Genomic DNA, 5,801 nt, shown 5'->3' with positions numbered 1-5,801 from the left:
CCCTGCATTGGCAGGAGGATTCTCAACCACTGCGCCACCAGGGAAGTCCCTTGACTACTTTAAATACCTCATGATCATTGAGTTTGTGCATTGCAGATATCTGTATGGTGGGTTTAAATGCATTTAAAATGTCTCCAAAGAGATTCCACTATAATGTGGAAATAAAACAAAAATCTTAGAATGTATTTAGAAAGATACAGAAACAGAGCAACAGGTATAAATGTGATATTAACATTAGTAATGGGTGCAAATGTGATACTAGCAAATATTTGTCAGAGGACTGACTGCATTTCTGTATTTCCTTGAAAAAAAACCAAGCATTTTATGGGATATAGCTCCTGGAACTAATAAATTTATCTTTATATTCTGGACCTGCCCACTTCATGGGTTACTGTTTCATAGCACTAGTCTTTGGAAAGCATATACATCAATACCTACTTCTATTTAAACTACCAAAATAGTCAATAACATATGGAAAGCTTGAGTATTCAGAATCTTAGAGTTGTATTTCCTGGTCAGTAAAGAGGATTGTAGTAGTATAGAATTGCATTCTGTTATGCAATTTAATCTACCAAAGTAGTCAATAACATATGGAAAGCTTGAGTATTCAGAATCTTAGAGTTGTGTTTCCTGGTCAGGAAAGAGGAATGTAGTAGTACAGAATTGCATTCTGTTATTCCATGCTCTTATTGTCCTGGCAACCAGTGATAGTTCAGCAGCATTTATGTATGAGATGTTTAACAAATCATAACCAAACCACTACAACAAAAACTAAATTAAACAAAACAAAACAACAAAACCCATGATGTAGGTAGCAGTTTTAAAACTTCCTAGGGCTTCCCTGGTGGCGCAGTGGTTGGGAGTCCGCCTGCCGATGCAGGGGACGCAGGTTCGTGCCACGGTCCGGGAGGATCCCACATGCCGCGGAGCGGCTGGTCCCGTGAGCCATGGCCGCTGGGCCTGCGCGTCCGGAGCCTGTGTTCCGCAGCGGGAGAGGCCACAACAGTGAGAGGCCCGTGTAACCGCAAGAAAAAAAAAAAAAAAAGAAAAAGAAATAAATAAACGACATCAAAATTAAAAAAAAAAAACCAAAACTTCCTATATGTGCCAGATTTAAGTAAATTTCCCCAATATTTCATTCATTCATTCTTGGAGGTGGTATATCATTTGAAATGAAACATTTCAGTATTGATCAGTATTTTTTTATCTAATGGGCTAAAAATGAGGGATGTGGACAGCTAAAGTGATTGCTAAAATGCAAATCTGATAACATCACTTCTTGCTTAAAAGTTAAAAATCATTCCCCTGGCATCAGAATAAAGTCCTCTTTTTTTTTTTTTTTTTAATGAAGTGTAGTTGATTTACAATGTTGTGTTAATTCCTGCTGTACAGCAAAGTGACTCAGTTATATTTTTTATATTCTTTTTCATTATGGTTTATCCCGGGACAGTGAATATCGTTCCCTGTGCTATACAGTAGGACCTTGTTGTCCATCCATTCTATATGTAATAGTTTGCTTCTACTAACCCCAAACTCCCAGTCCATCCCTCCCCTCCTCCTGCTCCTTGGCAATCACAAGTCTGTTCTCTATGTCTGTGAGACTGTTTATGCTTTATCAATAGGTTCACTTGTGTCATATTTTAGATTCCACACATAAGTGATATCATATGGTATTTGTCTTTCTCCTTCTGACTTACTTCACTTAGTATGATAATCTCTCATTGCATCCATGTTGCTGCAAATGGTATTATTTCGTTTAAAGTCCTAACTCTTTACCATGACATACATGGTTCTTATGATCTGACCCCACTTTTTCTCCAGCTTCATTTCTCTCTTCCCATGCCCTGTAAGTGCAACTTTCTCTCTCTCTCTCCCCTGAACCCTGCCCCTTCTGCCTTTCTTCCTTGTGTGTCCTGCTTCTTACACTAGGGTAACTATTTATCTCCTCCACCAGGCCAACTCCTCACTTTCAGGTCTCTTTTAATTTCAAGTCCTTTAGGAAACTTCTCCTGGTAGGCCAGGTTCAAGTTGGGTGCCTCTCTCCTAATCTCATGAAACTTCAGGCTCCATTATGTCACGTACTGTGTTTTTTAGAAAGTAACTGCTTTCTTTCCAGTTTCCAAATGATTAAAAAAAGATATTGACTGATCACTTCCCTTTAAGAAGCAATAGTTGTCAATTTAAGTACAAGGCCAAACTTGTACCATGACACTTTCAGGTGACACCTCAAATTTATGCAAATCTTCTAAGAGGTGTGTATATATACTTCCTTACAAAGGTCATTAATATATGCAATACCTGGTCAAAATATAGACATAGAAATTAAATTAACATGTTATAAATTATGCATTTTATATATACATAAAACAATTGGAATCTCAACTTGTACCAACTCAAAATATCATACTATTTACTAAGTTTCTGTTAAAATAAATGTATCATCTTCTTCAATTAGGTCTTTGGGAGGTTATCTTCTGTATTGTGAACAACAAAAACAAAATACAAAAAGCATCATTCACCAACCAGTTATACAAGGGTTAAGTCACAACCCACTGCAGTTGCCCACTGACAGTACACCTTGAGATGTATTCAGGATGAAGAAACAGGATAAGGCACTCTGTTCTTTGGCTAAACAGGCCCTTAGATAGTTAGATGTATATCTCAGGAAGAATTTAAATTACCCCAGATTCTTGCGTCTTCCCATACATAGAAAAGCCCTAAAATCATTAACTTAAGATATCTGTTTACTGTGACTACTGTAGTAGTAATCTTATCTGTTAGGGGTGTTGGTGCGCATGCGTGAGCTCCAGCTGAGTGTGGCTGGGGCTCTGCGACCCCGGCGCAAGTGCTGGTGCTTGGGGCCCAGGGAGGGCCGTCGCCATGGCAGCGCCGGCCACGCGGTGAGGGGGCCGCCCTCCCTGCTGGTTGCTCCCGCAGCCTCGCTGCCTGCTGGTAGGAACCTTGAGATTTCGCCCCCGACTGGGTGCCTGCTGAGTGCCTCACCAGCCAGACAAGCACCCTGTAAAGACTGCCAGGCAATAATGAAGGTTCTTTTACTGGAAGACCCTAAGGAGGACGACTGTGGCCAGGATCCCTACATCAGGGAATTAGGATTATATGGACTTGAAGCCACTTTGATCCCTGTTTTATCATTTGAGTTTTTGTCTCTTCCCGGTTTTTCGGAGAAGCTGTCTCACCCTGAAGGTTACGGGGGCCTCATTTTTACCAGCCCCAGAGCAGTGGAAGCAGTGTAAATGTGTTTGGAGAAAGACAATAAAACCGAAGTCTGGAGAAAGTCTCTGAAAGAAAAATGGAATGCTAAGTCAGTGTATGTGGTGGGAAATGCTACTGCTTCTCTAGTGAATAAAATTGGCCTGCATACAGAAGGAGAAAACTGTGGAAATGCAGAAAAGCTTGCAGAGTGCATTTGTTCTAGGGAGTCGTCAGCACTGCCTCTTCTGTTTCCCTGTGGAACCCTCAAAAGAGAAATCCTGCCGAAAATGCTCAAGGACAAAGGGATTCCCGGGGAGAGCTTAACCGTCTACCAGATGATCCCACACCCAGGAATCCAGGGGAACATCAACAGCTACTATTCCCAGCAGGGCATTCCAGCCAGCATCACGTTTTTCAGACCCTCTGGCGTGACACACAGTCTCAAGCATATTCAAGAGTTATCTGGTGACAACATTGACCAGATTAAGGTGCGGCTCACAGCACCCCTGGGGGGTCAGGACTGTCTCAGTTGTATAGACACTTACGGCCCCTCCCTCCACCCCGGTTGGCACGCTCACTCCGGTCGGTGCCCAGGGACGGAGCACGGGCATCAGCACTGGGCTGTCCGGGGCACTGCTCTGGGACACTGTCTGCAGCCTGGGTCCAGCCCTGCAGGAAGGCTCCATTGGCCCAGCCAGACCCGTGGTGGTGAGTCCGAGAGCGGAGCTCTCCAGACGCCCTCTCTTCTGTGACCAGACGATTTCAGAGGGAATAAAAGGCTCACGGGGAAAAGTTATCTTGTGACCAAACTGCTTCTCCTGAAATTATGTCTGCTGTTTGCTGGTTCCCAATCTCAGGGAGTTTCTTTCTTTCTTTTTTTGCTTTTTTTAAAAAAACATCTTTATTGGAGTATAATTGCTTTACATTGTTGTGTTGGTTTCTGCTGTATAATAGAGTGAATCAGCTATACATAAAAAAATATATGTATCTGTTCACTGTAACTACTGTAGTAGTAATCTTTTGCCAGGATGTATGCATGACTACACGTATTTCCTATGCAAAAAATTCTGGCTGACTCCTCTCTACCTCTTCAGACCAGTTTCTTCAGCGCTGCTGAGAGGCTGCTCCTGGCTATAGTCCTCAGCAAGACCCTGAATAAAACTTAAAACTCTTAACACTCATGTTGTGTGTTCTACTTTAAGTCAAAAGTTTGTCAGCCCCTAATACTACTACATAAAGTCAGTGTAATTCATGCCTTTTAGTGGCCTTTACTACTTTAATGATATATAAATTCCTACCCAGTGACAGCATCAAAATAATTAATAAATTTATAATTCATTTACTGAGGAAATAACACTATTTTAAAGCACGAGAAATTTTTTCTTTCTCTAGTGAGATTAAAATGAGTGAATCTGCTGCAAAGTGTTGATTTCTCTTTTATATATATATACAATTTATTTATTTATTTTTGGCCGCATTGGGTCTGTGATGTTGGGCGCGGGCTTTCTCTAGTTGTGGTGAGTGAGGGCTACTGTTCATTGCGGTGCATGGGCTTCTCAATGCAGTGGTTTCTCTTGTTGCGGTGCACGAGCTCTAGGCACTCAGGCTTCAGTAGTTGTGGCACGCGGGCTCAGTAGTTGTGGCTCGCAGGCTCTAGCGCGCAGGCTCAGTAGTTGTGGCGCATGGGCTTACTTGCTCCACAGCATGTGGGATCTTCCCGGACCAGGGTTTGAACCCGTGTCCCCTGCATTGGCAGGCGGATTCTTAACCACTGCACCACCAGGGAAGCCCCTTGATTTCTCTTAAACTCTAGTTTTGGAAGTGATGGTCTGTCAGCAGTTGAAGCAGTTTATTGATTCATAATTTTTCACCTGAGTATTCTTTTTTGGTTTTATCTTATTTATTAGGGACTAGATCAATCTGAGACTGGTTATGTTGTTAAAATTAAATTGAATGTTTGTTTAAAACATTTTAATTAGAATAAAAAGACATATCAATGTATATAATTTTTTCTACACTGGAAAATATAAAAACAAAATTTAAGGAATATGAATTAGTTCATAGCCCTGCTATGCATTTTGCTAGTCTGATCTTGTATGTTAATTCATAGGAAAGGGGTGATTCTGGACTGTCAGCTCCTCTCCATACAGTGGCTCCACATGGTCTAGGACTCAGGTCCTTCCACTGGCCCCTCTGCATTCTAACTGGTAGTTGGAGAAGAGGAGCAGAGTTTTATGGCCAGGCCTGGAGGTGACACATTATTACTTCTGCCCACAAAATTTTGAAGAATCCAGTTACATGGCTTCACCTAACTGCAAGGGAAGGTTTAAATGTCTCCTTGTGTGCCCAAGGAAAATGACACCTGATTTAGTCAGCATTCAGCATTGTTTCAGTCACAGAGACATGGAGTATAAGCACCTGTGTATTGCATGCATCTCTGTATTTCAGGACCCAGCACAGTTCTCATTCAATATGTGTTAAGTGAGTTACTACCAAACTTTCTATTAGCTATATAAGCAAATAAAATATTATATAAGGACTATATGTATAAGATGATACACAAAAAATTTGTTCTGCTCTAACCTATG

At 41.5% G+C, this 5,801-nt stretch overlaps 1 pseudogene across 1 annotated transcript; it reads left to right on the top strand.

Moving 5' to 3' along the window:
- Nucleotides 1-2,276: 2,276 nt before the first annotated feature.
- On the top strand, nt 2,277-3,965 carry LOC113632233 (uroporphyrinogen-III synthase pseudogene; annotated as a pseudogene). Its single transcript, XR_003437743.1, has one exon. The product of XR_003437743.1 is annotated as a uroporphyrinogen-III synthase pseudogene (transcript).
- The last annotated feature ends 1,836 nt before the right edge of the window (nt 3,966-5,801 follow it).

Source organism: Aethalodelphis obliquidens, unplaced genomic scaffold (assembly GCF_003676395.1).
Source record: "Aethalodelphis obliquidens isolate GAN/ISIS:26980383/991018 unplaced genomic scaffold, ASM367639v1 scaffold36, whole genome shotgun sequence".
NCBI classification, from domain to species: domain Eukaryota; kingdom Metazoa; phylum Chordata; class Mammalia; order Artiodactyla; family Delphinidae; genus Aethalodelphis; species Aethalodelphis obliquidens.
Note: the sequence above shows the minus strand (reverse complement) of the source record. Positions and strands in the feature narration are given on the sequence as shown.